Genomic DNA, 18,295 nt, shown 5'->3' on the forward strand with positions numbered 1-18,295 from the left:
TCCATTCATAGATTCCAAGGACAGAAGTGACTTTTTTTGTGATTAACTAGTCTGACCTCTTGTGTAACATAGACCATAGAACAGTGTTTCTCAAACGAGGGTCGCCGCTTGTGTAGGGAAAGCCCCTGGCGGGCTGGGCTGGGCCAGTTTGTTTACCTGCCCCGTCCACAGGTCTGGCTGATCGCGGCTCCCACTGGCCACGGTTCACTGCTCCAGGCCAATGGGAGCGGCTGGAAGCAGCGGCCAGTAAGTCCCTCAGCCTGTGCCGCTTCCAGCAGCTCTCATTGGCCTGGAGCAGTGAACTGCGGCCAATGGGAGCAGTGATCGGCCGGACCTGCAGACAGGGCATAAACAAACCGGCCCGGCCCGCCAGGGGCTTTCCCTACACAAGCAGCGACCCCAGTTTGAGAAACACTACCATAGAACGTTCTCAAAATAATCCATCTTTGAATTAGAGCATATCTCTTTTAGAAAAACATGCAATCTTGGCTTAAAATGGCTAGTGACTGAGAATCCATCACAATTTTGGTAAATTGTTCCAATGGATAATTATCCTCATTGTTAAAATTATGCTTGATTTCCAGCCTGAAGTTTTCTAGCTTCAACTCCCAACTATTGGCTCTTGTTATATCTTTATTTGACCGATTTGAAGAGCTCAAATACATGGGGAACAAGTAGGTACTTGTACACAGTAATCAAGTCACATCTTAACCTTCTTTCTTCTCTTTATTAAGTTAAATGGGTTGAGCTCCTTGAGTATATTCTATAAGGCATGTTTTCCAATCCTTTAATCATTCTCAGAGATCTTCTCTGAACCATCTCTAATTTATCAACATTCTTTTTTCACTGTGGACACCAGAACTGGACACAGTATTGCATTAGTGGTCATACCCATGCTAAATAACCTCTCTACTCCTACCTGAGATTGCCCTGTTTATGATTCCAAGTATTGAAGGCAACTTTTGTCTGTTTAGCAACTGATGAAGCCTCAGAGTCTTATGGGGGTTTCATGCCAATCCTGGATATATAGATAGTGACAGTGGTAAAAATGTTCTTTTTTCTCTTCATCTTATCAGGAAATTGTCATTGTATCTTGAATAAGGATCTATCCACAATGACCCAGGTGCTTAGCACCTCTGGACTAGACTATTGTAATTCACTATATATAATGCTAAGGGTGAAGACATCAAGGAGCCTCTGGTTTATGCAGACCACAATGACTTGCTTCCTTAGCTGGAGAAAAGTCAAGAATACATCACACACAAGCTCTGCATCTTCCATATTCCCATTTTGCTTCAGCTACCAAATCAAAGCCATACTTGATCATCAGCTCTCCTGTTGGGGGCGGGAGGGAAGTGCTTGTGTTTTTGTGGGGAAGGTAAGACCCCTTGGTCCTGTTGGCCTATGGCCCATCAGAAGAACTACAGCCTTGTGAGGTCTTTGTACTCCCTGATGCAAGCACTTTCACTGTGAGCAGTCCCTGCGTAGTAGATGCAGAGGGCATGAACACAGTGAAACTGTTCTGGTTCCACTGAAGTAGAGTGAGAGTAAAGGGACAGGGCATGGGGAGAAGCGCATTTACATGCATGTGTATTGTGGAGAACAGACCCTTGGAACTCCATGCATTCCAGTACAGACTAATGCACAATATGACACTTCTATGTGTATGGTATGCACAGTACCACAGGGGCTTCTATAGTTTTGAGGCTGGCCTACTATGTACTTTTAAAATGGCTATTTCTTGCAGGCTGGAGGAGCCAAAATTTTGTCTCTTTCCTTATTTCCAATTTCCACAATGTGCAGAATTTTAACTATTAATTCCTATTTCCTCAATATTTATACTGCACCAATAAGAGTAATATCTGTGTGCACTTTACATGTCTTGAATTAAAAGCAAAAATACTTCCCTGATACAGGAAGCTAATTCTTCATAACCCCCGCAGCACCACAACTGTGAAGGACAGAAAAAAGGAACCTTTTTTGTTTTGGGATGAAATCCAATTTGCTCCTCTACCATGACTTCTTTGTAATCAGCTGCCATGGGGTCAGTTTGTCAGGGGATACTCTGACAACCACATTATTATTGCCAAGTATAGCTGGCATTCGGTTTGATTTAAACCAGAGTGTAGTACCTTTAAATAGAGAAATACCCCTCTGCTACTTAAGTGCAATGTCAGCAGAGGACACAAATCCAGGTCCCAGTTTGGACTTGAACGTGCCGTAGTTGGTCACTGGTGAACTTCATCAATCAATCATTGTGATTTTACTAAATCCCATATGACTTGTAGGATTAGCTGAAAAGTTCTGAACATTAATGAAATCCATCACATGCATGATAATCAGGGTAGGCTGTATTTTAGGTTATTAATTCTCTGTGAATTAATATACATCTGCCAGTAATCTAGCAATCACTGGATGTCACCTTTACTCTACTGAAACATATATACAGGAACATTTATTTGGGAGAACAAAAATTGGTTTAAAAAAAAAAAATCTGAGTCTCCACCAGCACTATATTTCAATGAATGTTCAGCTCCTTGCCTGTTCCATAAGTGATGTGTCATCCATCTGTAAGCAAGGCCATTGCCAGTTGATTCATTTTTCAAAGTACCACCTCTGTCTGAAGCTAATGCACCTCAGACACACTGGTTCAGGACGCTTGGCTTACTGAAAGCATCCTGATCTGTCTGGTAAATGACCTATATTTTTTACCTGGCATGAAGGATCAGTGACCATTTTAAGTTATGTTGTGAACCTTCAGCATTAACTTAATTGTATACATCATTGGAAAGGTGGATATCCCAATTTCCACTGATGTACATAAGTTTATAGCCCTGGTGCTTCTTGGAACATTGAGACTTATAATCATTTATTGCAGGTAGCCCTCTTGTTGTTCGTTAAATGACATGGTTTTAATCACCACTATGTCAGACTTTTAGAGCAAGAACCCATGTCATTTACAATCTGAAAGCTTGGAATCCTAGCTTTAAAATGGCGTAAAGTCCTGAGGCTATTCTAAATTGTGCCAAAGAGCAAACTACCTCCAAACAGCCCCAGGATCAGTGGTAACCATAAGGATGGCATTGTTCTATCCCAAGGTCCTACATAGAGTGAAGCTTGAATGAACCAAAGGACTGCATTCAAAATGTCTTAAGCAACAGCTAACATAGTTTGCTTTAGTAATGCACACATTACTGAATCCCAGGGCCAGGCTTTATCCGTCAAAACCAACTTTGGACATTAAGGGTCTGCCTACACAGTGTGGTAATGCATGATTTCTAAAGCACATTAATGTGTTGTGGGTTATTTGGCCCACACAGATCCTGCTGGTGCTTACTAAAAGTGTACTTAACAGTAGTATGTTAAAGCACATTAGGGAATTTTTAGTGTGCACCAGCAGGGTCTACATGACCTAATTAATGTGCAGCACATTAATGCACCTTTAGAAATCGCACCCTCGTTGTACACATTCTTGCACTGTGTAGACAAGTCCTAAGAAAATCTGATGAAGTTAGTTGTCCCACCATGTTACTCCACTTACCTCTCTTCACCTCTACCCCATGGTTTTCATCTGATCCATAACAACCATCATTAGGAACAAGAATTTCCTTAAACCAATTCTGTCATACCTTTTTAAGCTCTCACTGAATTGGTTGCTGCTGAGTTCCCAGAATCTTTTAGATAGCAGGATCCATTGGGGCAAATTACCACTCCCACCTCTTCACCACCTCTCTCAGACAGGTAAAATAAGTTTCCCTTTAGCTCCTTTCACTAATTCAGGAATTCTTAGCCGAGACTCAGAAGAAGTGGGGATGATAGGCAGGGAGTTTGAATATAGAGCAAAAACATTCTGGAAGAACACCAGTTATTCAGTAACTGCTCTTACTTTTTAGAGATGACCTCTGCATGTTCTACTTGTAGGTTTAAGGTGTCTGCACTGTGAGCTTCACTACATAAAAGCTAAGTACAGGAAATCTATGCCATCAATAAACTACAAAAAGACCATTGTACTCCACTATATTAGATTGCTAGAATAATTCAAAAATTATTCATAAAATGTAACTAACTGTAATTTCTAAGACATGCTAAATAATTCACCATTAAAAATATCCATAAAATAGCTGAAGGAGAGAGGGCAAAAAAGGAAAACTATACTTTTTTTGTACTTTGCAATGAAGTCAAGCTCTTGATGAAGCAGTTTGTAAATGCTACTATTTGATATACAAGACTGTAGTCCAGATCCAGTGTTGCACTTACTAAACATAATGTATGTAGGCAGCGACTTTCTGGGGATCTGCTGTGTAGAATAATATATTATCCTGGTTTTATAAATTATAAAGTGATTGAATCACATATGAAAACCTCTCAAAAGATTGTAAGGGCTGTAGATTTCTAGAGAGATAGGGGTTAATGCAACTTTTGGGGACAATTCAGAGTCTATTCACTGTAATATCCAATTATCTAATAAGCATTTAACAGGAAACTACACTGAAAATATCATTTAAAAATGCAATTTGGTGGCTGGGCTTTTTTATTAGTCTGTAACCTTCCTCTAGTGCTTTCTGGGTTCTCTTATATCTGCTTGGAGGAGAGAAATTCACTCATAACATGAACTTCTGCTATAGCTCTGGTGAGAGGTGAATTGGAGCTCACTTCAAAGCTGGACGATTCTGAATCAGGAATGAGGTGTCTGGTAAAAAAAAAAAAACAATAGCAGATGTTCCATACGATCGTGAAAAAACTATTAAAAAATGGCTACTTATGCAAGAAAAACAAATTGTCTTAGTGTAGACAGAACAACAGTATGCCATTTTAATTAGTAAAATATCCTGGGGAAAAAGCTAAAATCAATGGTAAATATGAATACGCCAGTGAAAGAGAGACCATTAAATTGTCATTTGAGGTATATGCCAAATATACAGGACACAGAAGCAGCAACATTAGCTTGGTACCAGTTGCCAAAGGCCTAAATAGAAATAAGAAAGTGATCAACAGCAGCAGTGACAGTGTGTGCCAGTATGTCTCCTGGTTAGATTTATATTTGATTGCTCTGATAAATCCTGTTCCTGAAATCAGATTGTGGCAGACATTTGATGTAGCAAATCTTTGTCCCAAAAGGCTGAATTTCTACACTAAACAAAGCGCGCTTTCAGCTAAACAGTGCTGAGTGCAGACACCAAGGATCTATCTACAGAGCCTACTAAAGCCCAGAGCCTGATCTTGTGCACTCTGTTTCCAAGCCTTTGCTTGAGTATCCACACCACATTATTAAACCTGTGTTTATTATTGCTCTACCCGAGTCTCTCAACTGTACCACACATCCAGGCTGCGTTACATAGCCATTCTGACTCAGAATGTGGCTTGAGCTGCATCCACATGGCAAAATGACAGGGCTTGGACCAGAGTCACAACAGGGCTTGGACCCGAGTCACAACAGGGCTTGGGCTCTGACTCCCCCCCAGCAGGGTCCTAGGATCTGAGTCCTCAGTGCTTGCTGACCCAAGTCAAACTGATTAGTGTCTCTACAGAAAGGGGGCTTGGCCTCAAACTTGTCACAGAGCCTGGACTTAGTGTGCTTTGTAGACATAGCCCAAGGGACCAATCCTACTCTCCTAATAAAGTCAATACAAATGTTCCCATTAACTTTTGGGCCAGAATGGGCATTTAGCTGACAAAACCACTACATTGTCAATTCATTTATAGCTGAAAAAGCAGAAGTTAGGGTAGGTTTGCCATATTTCAGCAGTACAGAATGGTGAAATAGCTATTGCAATGTGGCTAGAAACAGGGTGACTGAAGTTTCAGACACTGAAACTCTGCTGAAGTTGACTGCAGTGGAAATGCAGTGAGTCTGAGTGACTGAAAGTAGAAGAAATTAGGGTGACCAGATGGTGAGAGCGTGCAGCAGATGATTACACTGGGCATCAGAGATTTGTGCCTGGGCAGACAACCTCCCTCCCTCTTCTTCCACGATGGAATTGACTTTCTCTGTAAGGGATAGTTGGCTCGAGGACTTGTACAAATCAGGTGAGCTCACTGTAAGGCCGTGAGGATGTGTATTGGGAATGTGGGTGTGACACTGCACTCCATATTCTTCACAGTGATATTATGATGATTTATGACATAATTATAATTTATGCAAGATAAGTCATGTAAGGTGTCATTGGAAAAGTTATTATTTGCTGAATATGATTATTGTATTTGTGTGCATATATCATTTTTGTATCCAAAGTTATGAATATTGACTATGTATCTGGATTTCAAATGTGGTTATACCTGGGTAATGCCCGCTAGACAAGATGCTTTCTGTCTAGATAGTGGGTGGGGAAGGGCCTATCCAGGGCAGTTGGCCATTAGGAAAAAACAACAGACCTTAGGAGAAGCTTATTGCCCACCTGGGGTGCCTTCCTGAGAATGCTACAGGCAGCCTCCGAGTAATGGCTGCTGTGACTCTACAAGGATATGTGATGAGCCCACATGTCTTTAGACTCTATCTTGGGATGTCAGTATTTTTCCACAGACTGGTCTGGGAACCAAGCTTTGGGAGCAAAGAGTTCCTGCTATATAAGGCAGGGAGTGACATCTGGTGTTCTTCGCTCCCCATACAATAAGACTCCTGGAAACACCTGAGGAACAAAGACTGAACAGGTGGAAGTGCTGGACCCAAACTAAAGGGATTTTTAGCCTGTGAATGAAAGTTTGAAGGATAACTTAGATGCTTACAGTATGCATGGAGTAAAAAAATCAAGAGGGTGAGGCTACAACACTTTTTAAAAGGTGTTCTTTATTAGTGCATATAAGTCTATTTTTGTTCAGCAAAAGTATTGTGTTTACTTTATAACTTTTTACTGGTTAGCTAAATAAGTTATCCTAAAATCTTCCTCAGTGATCTCTAGAATATTACAAGAACACCTTTCTTGACCATGATACCCATTTAGTGTCCTAAGTTACTGACTCCTCCTTCACACTGGACAAAAATTGAAATGGAAAGGAGGGTTAGATGGATATATAATCTATATCCCTGCCTTACAGAGAGCCCCCTTTCAGGAACAGTAGAAGCATCCCTGCAGATCAACCCTATATAGATCAAGGAGCTACTGAGATCACCACATCAAGGGTGCTGCTAGGGCAAATATTTGGTACATTGAATTTTTCAAATGAAACCTGTTGGGGAAAAAACTCTCTCATCATGGAGTTTCAAATATTTTGTACAGATGTTTCCTTAATCGGATATAACATTTTCCCTCTGCATTAGTTTAATGTTGCTTTCCCCTTCAGACTGCAATTATCCATCAAGCAAACACTGAATAGTCTCCTTAGTTTATTCTGCAGCCTAAATTTACACAGAGATTTATCCAAAATGAGTATAGCAACTAAAGTTTACAGATAGCTTAACTTGCAGTATGGGTTGTAACCTTTACAGATCTTCAGAGAATAGCCACAAAAATTTGATAGAATAGGATTAAGTTTGAGAGGAAAGGCAAGAAAGTAATCAGAATGACATCTTTAAAAAGGGGAAGAAAGAGGATCCAGGGAACTACAGGCCAGTCAGCCTCACCTCAGTCCCAAGAAAAATCATGGAGCAGGTCCTCAAGGAATCAATTCTGAAGCACTTAGAGGAGAGGAAAGTGATCAGGAACAGTCAGCATGGATTCACCAAGGGCAAGTCATGTCTGACTAACCTAATTGCCTTCTATGATGAGATAACTGGCTCTGTGGATGAGGGGAAAGCAGTGCATGTGTTATTTCTTGACCTTAGCAATGCTTTTGATACGGTCTCCCACAGTATACTTGCCAGCAAGTTAAAGAAGTATGGGCTGGATGAATGGACTATAAGGGGGATAGAAAGCTGGGTAGATCATCGGGCTCAATGGGTAGTGATCAATAGCTCCATGTCTAGTTGGCAGTCGGTATCAAGCGGAGTGCCCCCAAGGGTCGGTCCTAGGGCCGGTTTTATTCAATATCTTCATTAATGATCTGGAGGATGGCGTGGATTGCACCCTCAGCAAGTTTTCAGATGACACTAAACTGGGAGGAGTGGTAGATATGCTGGAGCATAGGGATAGATACAACGGGACCTAGACAAATTAGAGGATTGGGCCAAAAGAAATCTGATTAAGTTCAACAAGGACAAGAGCAGAGTCCTGCACTTAGGATGGAAGAATCCCATTCACTGCTACAGACTAGGGACCGAATGGCTAGGCAGCAGTTCTGCAGAAAAGGACCTAGAGGTTACAGTGGATGAGAAGCTGGATATGAGTCGACAGTGTGCCCTTGTTGCCGAAAAGGCTAACGGCATTTTGGGCTGTATAAGTAGAGGCATTGCCAGCAGATCGAGGGACATGATCATTCCCCTCTATTCGACATTGGTGAGGCCTCATCTGGAGTACTGTGTCCCGTTTTGGGCCCCACACTACAAGAAGGATGTGGAAAAATTGGAAAGAGTCCAGCAGAGGGAAACAGGGAACAGGAATTGTTTAGTCTGCAGAAGAGAAGAATGAGGGGGGATTTGATAGCTGCTTTCAACTACCTGAGGGACATACTGGCTGCCGCTTCCAGCAGCTCCCATTGGCCTGGAGCAGCGAACCATGGCCAGTGGGAGACGCGATCGGCTGGACCTGTGGACAGGGCAGGTAAACAAACCGGCCTGGCCCGCCAGGGGCTTTCCCTACACAAGCGGCGACCCCAGTTTGAGAAACACTGCTATAGAGTGACACGTATTCAGGTTTTGGTTTTAGTCCAATTCAGAATGAATTTATTTTTTGAAAGTTGCTTGTAACCTGGAATCTGACCCTGAGGTCTGCTCTACTTGCAGTCCCTTAGAACTAGAGATAAGATTCTATGACAGCTTCCCAGAGGCATTGACTTTTAACCTTGATGATTCATAAGATATTGGAAAATAAAGTGGTTCCTTATTGTAAGTCCTAACAGACCGAAGTCCTGATATCCATCCCATTATATATTCTTGACCAACTTGACTAATATTTGCCCTCTTCAAAGTTAATGCATCATTGGCAACTTTTATGTATCCTCAGACCATTTGATGGTAACTGTTTTTCCTACTTTCTTTGTCAATATTTCACTATTTCTAGAGAGCTTTTATTCTTACCACCTATATCATTCAATACTAGGTAAGAGATTCCATGGCTAATGTGAGCTGGTGAAATTGGTAAATGAACTCTTGCCTGTCTCTTTGATTACTTTTGGAGAGGCTTTGTGCCTTTTTTTTTCCCTGTAGGAATGGTACTATATTTTGCTTGAGAGTATTCTGCAGAGAGTAGTCTATTTTTTTTGCACACCTATATTTTGTTATACCCTAGAATACTCTGATTTAGTACCTCCAACATCATGCTACTGCATCTGACAAAGTAAGGTTCCTTTTTTCCCACATCAGCATTTGGCCATATACATTATATGTATGTCTTATCCTCTCATTTTTCAAACCACTACAGAATACAGAGACAAACTGCAATGAAACACCTGCCCTAGGATGGTGGACTGTAGATGCAAAGCAAAGAAGACTGATTAGTCACCAGTCATTACCTCAAGGTCAGGGGAACAGGCTTGTTTTAGTTAGTATAAAATTATTACCATCACTGTTATCAGAATGGCTCTCCCCCAATGTATTTTTCCCGCCTTGTACCCTCAGTATGCGCAGCCGGGGAAAAAGATTCCATGATCCAAGTCCTAGTTTTAGTCATCAGGTCTTCAAATAATAATTTAATCTCCTTGTGGAGTCTGGTAACCATGCAATCAACTGACTAGTACAGCTGTGTGGAAGATCTGAATATTGCTTCTTTAGGCTGCATTTCAGCAGGTGCATAAGTTGATGGCTCAGCCAGTCCATCTTGGCATGCAGTTTCCTCAGTTTGGGGTCTTTTATGATGCATGTCAGGATTTTGCAACTTTAAGTATTATGGCCATCTTGTGCTTCTCTGCTTATATACATAATGAGGAAATGATTATCCAGCCTCATTCAAGCTTTCCTTTTATGATGTCTTTGAAACATCCTAATGTTAGATCAAGGCTAAAAAAATGCTTTCACCATTTCTGGTACATTGTGTGATGTCTATCCATTCAGAGCTATTCAAAATTTCACCCCAAGCACTTTTTCCTCCTCCAGCCAACATTGTCATTTTGGTTTTTAGAAACCCGTGAAACACTCAAGTTTTGGAACCTGCAGAAGTACTCCACCCACCACCTTTCATTCAAAAATGCTTCTAATTTACTAATTTTTTATGTTTATAGCACCACAGTTCAGATGATTAATTATTCAGTGTCAACAAAGATGCACATACACTGTTTTAAGCATGTTTGTTTAGCTGTAAACAATAAGAACTCTTCTAACTGGGCTGTGGTTATATCATACTGTACTTTAGGTAGGGTAGATTAGCTAGTTAGATAAGCTGTTCGAGAAAAGGTCTCTTTTTCACTGTATAAGAATTATGTATGCACAGTTGTCAGAGGCACTCCGGAGAAAAGCTCTACTTACTCTGGAGTGCAGCCAAATCTTGTGAACACAATTCTTGATAATGTCAGTTTCACTGAGAAACAAACACTCTCTTTCATTTACTACATCTGTATGAAATAAAAAAAAACCCACTAACATCTCTATTGTGATTTCAGTTTTATCCTACTGTCACTTTATTTGTTCATTCATACAAATAGAAAGCAGTGTCCTGTATAAACTGCAATATCCCAAACTAAAAGAGTAGTTGAAAAGTTATTCCTCCATACAACCAATAAGTTAACATGAGTGAAAAAACACAAGTAGTAATTACAAGTTTGTGCTAAATCAAGTAAAGAAAGCAAATTCAGACTAGGATATGGGTTGACAGAATAGGATTAAGAGTCTCAGTCTTAATCCGTCTTTAACTCACTTTTATAGTGTCTAGATAGCAGTGTGTCAGGTACTGTAAGATCACTGGATCATGCATTTAATGAATCACAGACACCTGTAAACATGTAGTGCAGAAGAGAAACAATTAACAACAAAACTTCTGAATTAATAGAATTTCCTTCCATTTGTATGTGCACGTCATACCATTAAAGTTAATTTCATTTCCCCCCCTCTTTTTAATATAGCCTTTGGGGAGCTTTTTACAAGGTTGTATTGAGAGACAATAAACAGTTGAAATGAACAACACTATTTTACATAGGGAAGGGCATCAGTTAGATAAATGAAAAGTTGGGCTAAAATCTCATCTTGAAGTTATAACCAAACTGGCCTTGAAGATTTTTTTGACATTCTTTTAAAAACAAACATATTTTATATATATATATATATATATATATATAGCTTCTCTGCCCTTCCTGGTGTCAGTCAGTCAGGACTAGAGCTGGGCTGCAGGTGTATCTAGGTACAGAACTGAAAGCAAAGAGTTTGTCACTGTGTTTGTGCTCTCCGTGTCTCCGCTGCTGGCACCCAGAAGCATGGAGGAAGCAGCCATTTGATTCAAATACAAAGGAACAGCAGCCAGACAGAGACTTACAAGGGAGGGCCAGGCGAGAAAATTGGGATAAGGAGTCCAAGGGGTAGAGAACTAGGCAAGGAGACCAGCTGTAGAAGCCAGAGATAAAATGATGAGCTGGGAGAGACAGGGACTGGCAGACTTAACAAGGAGCCAATGTGCAGGGGGAGAATTGGGACTGACTGGGTGAAGAGATAGGGATGGGTTGCTAAGGGAGGTGAGGACACTGAGATTGGATGAGAAGGCCATGAAGGTAGATAGGGACTAGGAGTCAGTGGGGGCAGAGAATGTGAGGAAGGTGTGCAACTGGAGAATGAGTGGGGGAGGGAACTGGCAATAACTTGGGAAGGAGACTGGGGGGAGAGAGAGAGAGAGAGAGAGAGGAGAAGTCTAGGGCTGGGCATCTGAAGGAGTTCAGACTAGGATTTGCTGGGCAAAAAAAACTGGGACTGGGAGAAGAAGCCTGAGGAGAATGGGACTGGGGTGAGAAGCTAGTAGAGACAGGACTAGGACAGGGACCTGTTGGAACAGACAGGACACAAGGTGTCAAGCTTGGGAGGAATGGGCAGAAGAGTCTGCATGTTCTCCTCCATAGCCTGGAATGGAACCCAAGACCCCCAGGTGTGACCAACTCTGCTGTCAACAAATATCTCTGAAATTCACTAAAAAAGTGTACCATACCCCTCTAGTGCTGACCCACATAGAGGATTACAACCTCTTACTGCCATCAGTTACTGTGTTAGCACAAGTGTTAGAGGTCTTTACAGTGGATCTGAACATTCCAACCCTGCTGCTGAAGCATGTGGGTGCCAATATGATGCCACATGTTGAAATTTGTTTTCCCAGTATGCATTTTTCCTGTGTTGGGGAGGAAAAAGTGATTATGTAATTAAAGACTGTATCATAACACATACACACACAGGTGGCAAATTACAGTTTCAGAGGTAACTTTACATCTGGCATTTCCTAAATTTTGAATGTTTGACTTTGCAACCTTAAAGGTCCGTTAACATAGGTTTATGTATATCCTATACAGATTTTTATACTGTGCTGATCACCACAGTATCTGAGGGTATGTCTAGAATAAAAGTCCCGGGGCATAGCTGCAGCTGGTTGGGTCAGCTGACTCAGGCTGCAGAGCTAAAAATTGCAGTGTGGAGGTTTGTGCTCAAGCTGGACCCCAGGATCTGGGATCTGCCCCATGAGTTCAGGATCCAGCCTGAGCCCCAATGTCTATACGGTAATTTTACAGCCTGGCTGCCCAAGCCACACCAGCCCATGTGTACATGTACCCAAGGTGCTTTCCAATGAGTAGTACATCAAGCAATGGACTAACATCTGTCATGTGTTTGTTCTCGCCTCCTCTCTGTTGTGTGCTGTGGAGTTTTTTTGTTTTAGAATATTTGTATAATATATATGTGCACACATGTTGCTCTGTTTGAGAAGGCAGGTCACAAATGCAGCTTCCACTTGGAGCAGCGGATGGTGAGATTTGTGGTGGTGCTTAGTTCCTGTGGCAGTTCACGCCACCATTCTGACTGACCCCCAAGAAATATCTGTCTCCCATACAGATGAGCTTTACTCATATTGTAGAATGTCCCATTGTAGTAGAGAGGTAAAATTATCAACCACTGTCTTCATCCAGAGTTTTTCATTTGTTTAGATATCCTGGGCCCGAGCCATTGAGAACTTGGAAGATAGAAACAGAGACCTTGCATTTGATTTGAGATTCTAGAGGAAGCCTGTGTAGAGAGCAGAGAACAGGTCTGATGCATTCATGTTTGCCTGTGTTGCTAAGGGAATGTGCTGCAGTGTTCTGCACCAGTTGGAGTTTTCTACGCACTGAAGGCTTTGTATCCAGGTATACTGTATTGCTGTAGTCCAATTGAGATGTGACTTAGGCATAAATAACTGGGATAAGATGGAGCCCCCTAGTCAATCGGAGAAACTTATTCCCCCCTCACGTTCAGACTCTTTTGGATGCAGACGCCATTACTGCTGTGTAACTTACACTTTGAGTAACCTGAAGCAGTTGTAATTTAAACAGGATGGAGATCATTTTAACTCAATGCTTCTAGGGAAGACTTGTCCTATGTTTTACCCTCTCTGTGAACTTGTAAAAAAGCAATTAGTAGAATTTCACAATTGGGGACTAATTCCTCCTGTAGAGTGAATGGCCTGAAGGGAAGGGCTATATACCAGTTGATTTGCTCATAGTGAGTTGGAAGGAGATTAATGAGAGAAGTCCCATAGCATAATTAAGAAACATTGTGCCTGATCCTCTCAACTCCCGTTAAATTCAGTGATACGATGTTCAGGTCCATGCTCTACACTTATTTTCTCTTCTATCTTTAGAATTTTTCTTTGAATTTAGTTGAGTACTTCTGGCTTGTAAGCATGAGGTTCTGGAACATTTTTTATTTTTATTTTTAATTTTTTTTTTTCAAGAAACATAGTCTAGACCTCAAATGGGTTTTCTCGGGCTGTAAGTAGAGAGCAGCAGGACTTTAGTATTTAGTGTTCTTTTAATTAAAATAGCAGTTTACTCTGAGCCTTAGAATTAATTACTTCTTGAATTGCTTCTCTGTTTTACTAACACAGTGTTTGGCAGTTTTGCAACTGAATATCTGAACAGGAGGCTGTTCATTTTTAGAAAGCTGATGCAGAATACATTGAGTAAGCTGAACTATAATTGTCATGTACAAATATGCACTATTCATCTTAAACATGAAAACCTCGGTGGAATTTGCATATGTGAGCTTTGAGTGAAAGGTTGTTCAAAAGATAGAAATCAAAGCTAATTTTAACATTAGTGACCTAATGTTAATAAATTTTTCTCCAACAAGGTCTTGAAATACAGCTGATTATCCCTCCATAGACCAAGTAGTTTGCATTTTACAGAAAATATGTGCTACAAAAGGAGTTTTTATAACCAAATTTGCTGTCGTACAGAGACAGATTATAGCAGCTGTATATCAAAGCAAGCATTTTAAATAAAACGTTATGAAAAGGTTTAATCATGTAACTACTCATTCATGTAAACAATATTCATAAAATAATTCTATATATAGTTAATCTTGGAGAGATTGCAACCACAACAAAATTGTCAAACATTTTATTTCTGGAAAATATAACTTATATTGGCTTACCTTATTCAGAGCACTGTGTTTCATATCAGTTTCCTAAAAGCTTCATGTATGCAGAACAAGGCAAACATCTGCTTTAATTAAGAAGCTTTTTTCTAGGCTGTTGCTTGAAAAAATCCTTTCAACATATACAATTCAGTAACAGCTTAAAACTAAACTTCTTCTTAATGGGAAAAACTATTAGCAATATTTTGTGTCACTAGTTTGCCTCTGGTTTTGTCTTCAAACTTTCCTGCATATTTTGTTCCTGTCATAAACTGCTGTCACTTTGGGTGAAATTCCTTTCACCAGGGTAAAGCCAGTGTGAAAAGGCTTTTACACTGTTTCAGTGCAGTGGAGATAGGGAGATGAAATCTGTTCCCCTTTCCCCTGCAACCAAATGCAAGAGTTCAGAGATACAGCGTGAAGCTTCCCTCTACTCCTATGTGTATCTATTTTACTGGGTCTGGTCCCACTTGTAGCAACCCTATCATTTGCTTGGTAAACATGAACATGGTAGACCTCTCTTGGTCTACCTCCATTGTTCACCTCAGTGCTAGCCGCTGAAAGCTCAAGGAATATCTGTGCAGCACACAGCCTGTGTGGAGCCCACCCCTACTCCACATGGTCACTTGCGGATTTTTGAGTCTCCCTTTCTCGAGTAGAAATCTAAAGGCTTGGTGCTGCATTCCTTATTTGGTGACACCATCCTTAATAGTCTCACAGAGACAACACCCAGTGAAGTCAATGGAAAGACTCCCAGGGCTTTATTCACAAAGGAGACTTAGATTCAGCATTGTCATGCCTAATGTTTAGGCACCCTGAAACCTAGTGGAATCCATGATACCAAGTTAGGCATCCAGGTCTCCCAATATAATGCATGCAGAGATATGGGCACCTAAAAATGTTTTGTACAAAGCCCAGCAAGCTGAGTGGAGAGCTGCCTAAGCTAGCCAATAGAAAGAAAATGCTGAGGAGAGGGGTGAGACCTAAACTCCATCTCTTCACAGAATGTAGGTGTCTAAATCCAGGGTGGTCCGAGGTTCCTATCTCTACTTGATATTCATAGCTGTTAACCCTTTCCAAAAATTCAGTGCCTAAGGTCTTTCTTGCAAAAAATGGAGGAGGAACAGGTATTCCCATGATAACCTTTAGCCCAGTGGTTAGAGCACTCACCTGGGATTTGGAAGACCTAAATTCCAATCCCCCCTCTACCTGCTGTGGTGCAGGGACTCTGAACCTAGGTCCCCTGCCAGTCAGCTGAGTGTCCTGACTACTGGGCTATGGGATATTCTGGTATGCAAGAGGGATCTCAATCTCTCCTGTTGAAGCTGCTCCACTTTGTATAAATAAAGCCATTGGAATGGGGACTTGAACTTGGTTTTCCCACTTTCCAGGTGAGTGGCCTAACCATCAGGCACTCACATGCTCTGCCACAATAACCATTTAATTCATTTATACAAAGTGGAACAGCTTCAACACCCCAGAATACCTTGTGGTTAGGGCACTCAGCTGGGAGATGGGTGACCTAAGTTCAAATCCTTATTCCACATCAGGCAGATTTGAACCTGGATCTCCCACATCCTGTGTGAATGAAACCAAACACTGGGCTAAAGATTTATGGGGGACACCATCTCCTTTGGCCTTGTTTTGTGCAAAGTCCAATACATTAGGCTTGCTCAGAACACACCTATTGGATTGGGCTCTGTAGGCAAGATAGGCAGGGGAAGACCTCGTTCCAGGTCTTAGGCGTGAACTATGTGCCCTGGTGTTAGGACATAGATAGCTCTGCACATGCCCAGTAACAGAAATATAGGTGCCTAGGGGACTTCACCAGCAAAACTTAGTTTCCCAGGGATGTTAGGTACCTACTGGGTTAGGCAGAGGCTGAGCAGGAGTTTTGATTATCTACATTTTGGATTTAGGCACCTAAATTCCTTTCTGAATTCTTCCCTTCTATTCATCTCCTTCTTTCTTCCCTGCCTCATTCCTCAACAATACCGAACCTCAAGTCTAAAGTAGCTGTGTGTCTGGAAAGTGAAGCTAGCACCTTAGCTGGTGTAAATCAGTGCATCTCCATTGACCTCAGTGGAACTGTATTGATACGTACCAGCTGAAAAACTAACCAAAGATATGCAACCCGTTCAACACACGAATAGAACCCTTCCTCATTGACAATTGCTTCAGCATACTTACTGGTACACCATCCAGTTACATTAATTTTGTCACATAATGGTGCAATTCTAGGTGCAGAAAAAAAATTAAATAACATGTACCATTCAAACTTCTTTTTCTCTAGAGTTAAGAATACAAACTAGTGCCTTCAGCAATATGTGTAGAAATGAGTGTTTTTCAGGGCACCAACCAACAACTAATTTGAGTCCAAGAATCAGTGGGCTGTTTGGTCTATCACTATCCCATTTACTGTGTCTGAAGTTGAAGTTTTTAGCAGGTCCACAGGATTTCTACAGTCCTCTATCTACCATACGATACTATGAACAGTCTACTTTATTTAAAATAATAAAAAGGACCTATTTTTTCTCCCTAGAGTGAGGGGAAAGTATTTGTTCTAAAATTTAAATAAAATCCTATTAACAATCCCCTGGAAAATGTAATTAAGATATTCCCACCAGAAAACTGATGAAATAAAAATTAGTTGAATTTTTCAATTAAGTGCTTTTAGGATTCTGTAATATGAATTAGTTATATCAGTGTAGTTTATCCTAATAAAAATAGGTAGATTTTTTGTCAAAGACTAAAGAAATTGTATAATAAGCAACAGTGGAAAAAACTATGTACAGTAGAACCTCAGTTACGAACACCAGAATTACGAACTGACTGGTCAACTACACACCTCGTTTGGAACCGGGCAAAAGTTTGCAAATTGGGCAGCAGAGACAAAGTGGAGGGGTGGGAAGAAAATACTGTAAAATACTATGTTAAATATAAATTACTAAAAAATAAAGGGAAAGTTTTTAAAAAAAAAATAAGGTAAAGAATCTGTTTCTGTGCTTGCTTCATTTAAATTAAGATGGTTAAAAGCAGGATTTGAGTACAAACAATCTCCATTCCCAAAGTGTTTGTAACTCTGAGGCTCTACTGTATCCTTAATTGAATAGTAAGTTTTGCCCTAAGGTATAGGACAGAACAGGTAATTTTACTGTAAATTCTTTGTCTCTAGTTATACCAAATTATTTTTTAAAACAAAATTTCCAGTTCCAACCACCACTTGACATTTGGCATTTTTTCATACAAATGTACCCATTGGAACTGGAATGCAAGCAAGGCTGTAATGAGCTGTGTCAATAGGGATATTCTGCAGGGAGACTTAAATGAGCTTGTGAATTGGAGTGTCAGAAATAGGATGAAATTTAATAGTGAAAAGTGTAAGGTGATGCACTTGGGGATGACTAATAAAAATTTTAGTTACAAGATGGGAACGCATTGGTTAGAAGTAACGGAAGAGGAGAAGGACCTAGGGGTCCTTGTGGACCGCAGGATGACTATGAGTCGACAATGTGACGTGGCGGTGAAAAAAGCCAATGCGGTCTTGGGATGTATTAGGCGAGGTATATCTAGTAGGGATAGGGAGGTCCTGCTTCCATTGTATAAGGTGCTGGTGAGACCTCATTTGGAGTACTGTGTGCAGTTCTGGTCTCCAATGTTTAAAAAAGATGAACTCAAACTGGAACGGGTGCA

This window comes from Trachemys scripta, chromosome 2 (assembly GCF_013100865.1).
Source record: "Trachemys scripta elegans isolate TJP31775 chromosome 2, CAS_Tse_1.0, whole genome shotgun sequence".
NCBI classification, from domain to species: domain Eukaryota; kingdom Metazoa; phylum Chordata; order Testudines; family Emydidae; genus Trachemys; species Trachemys scripta.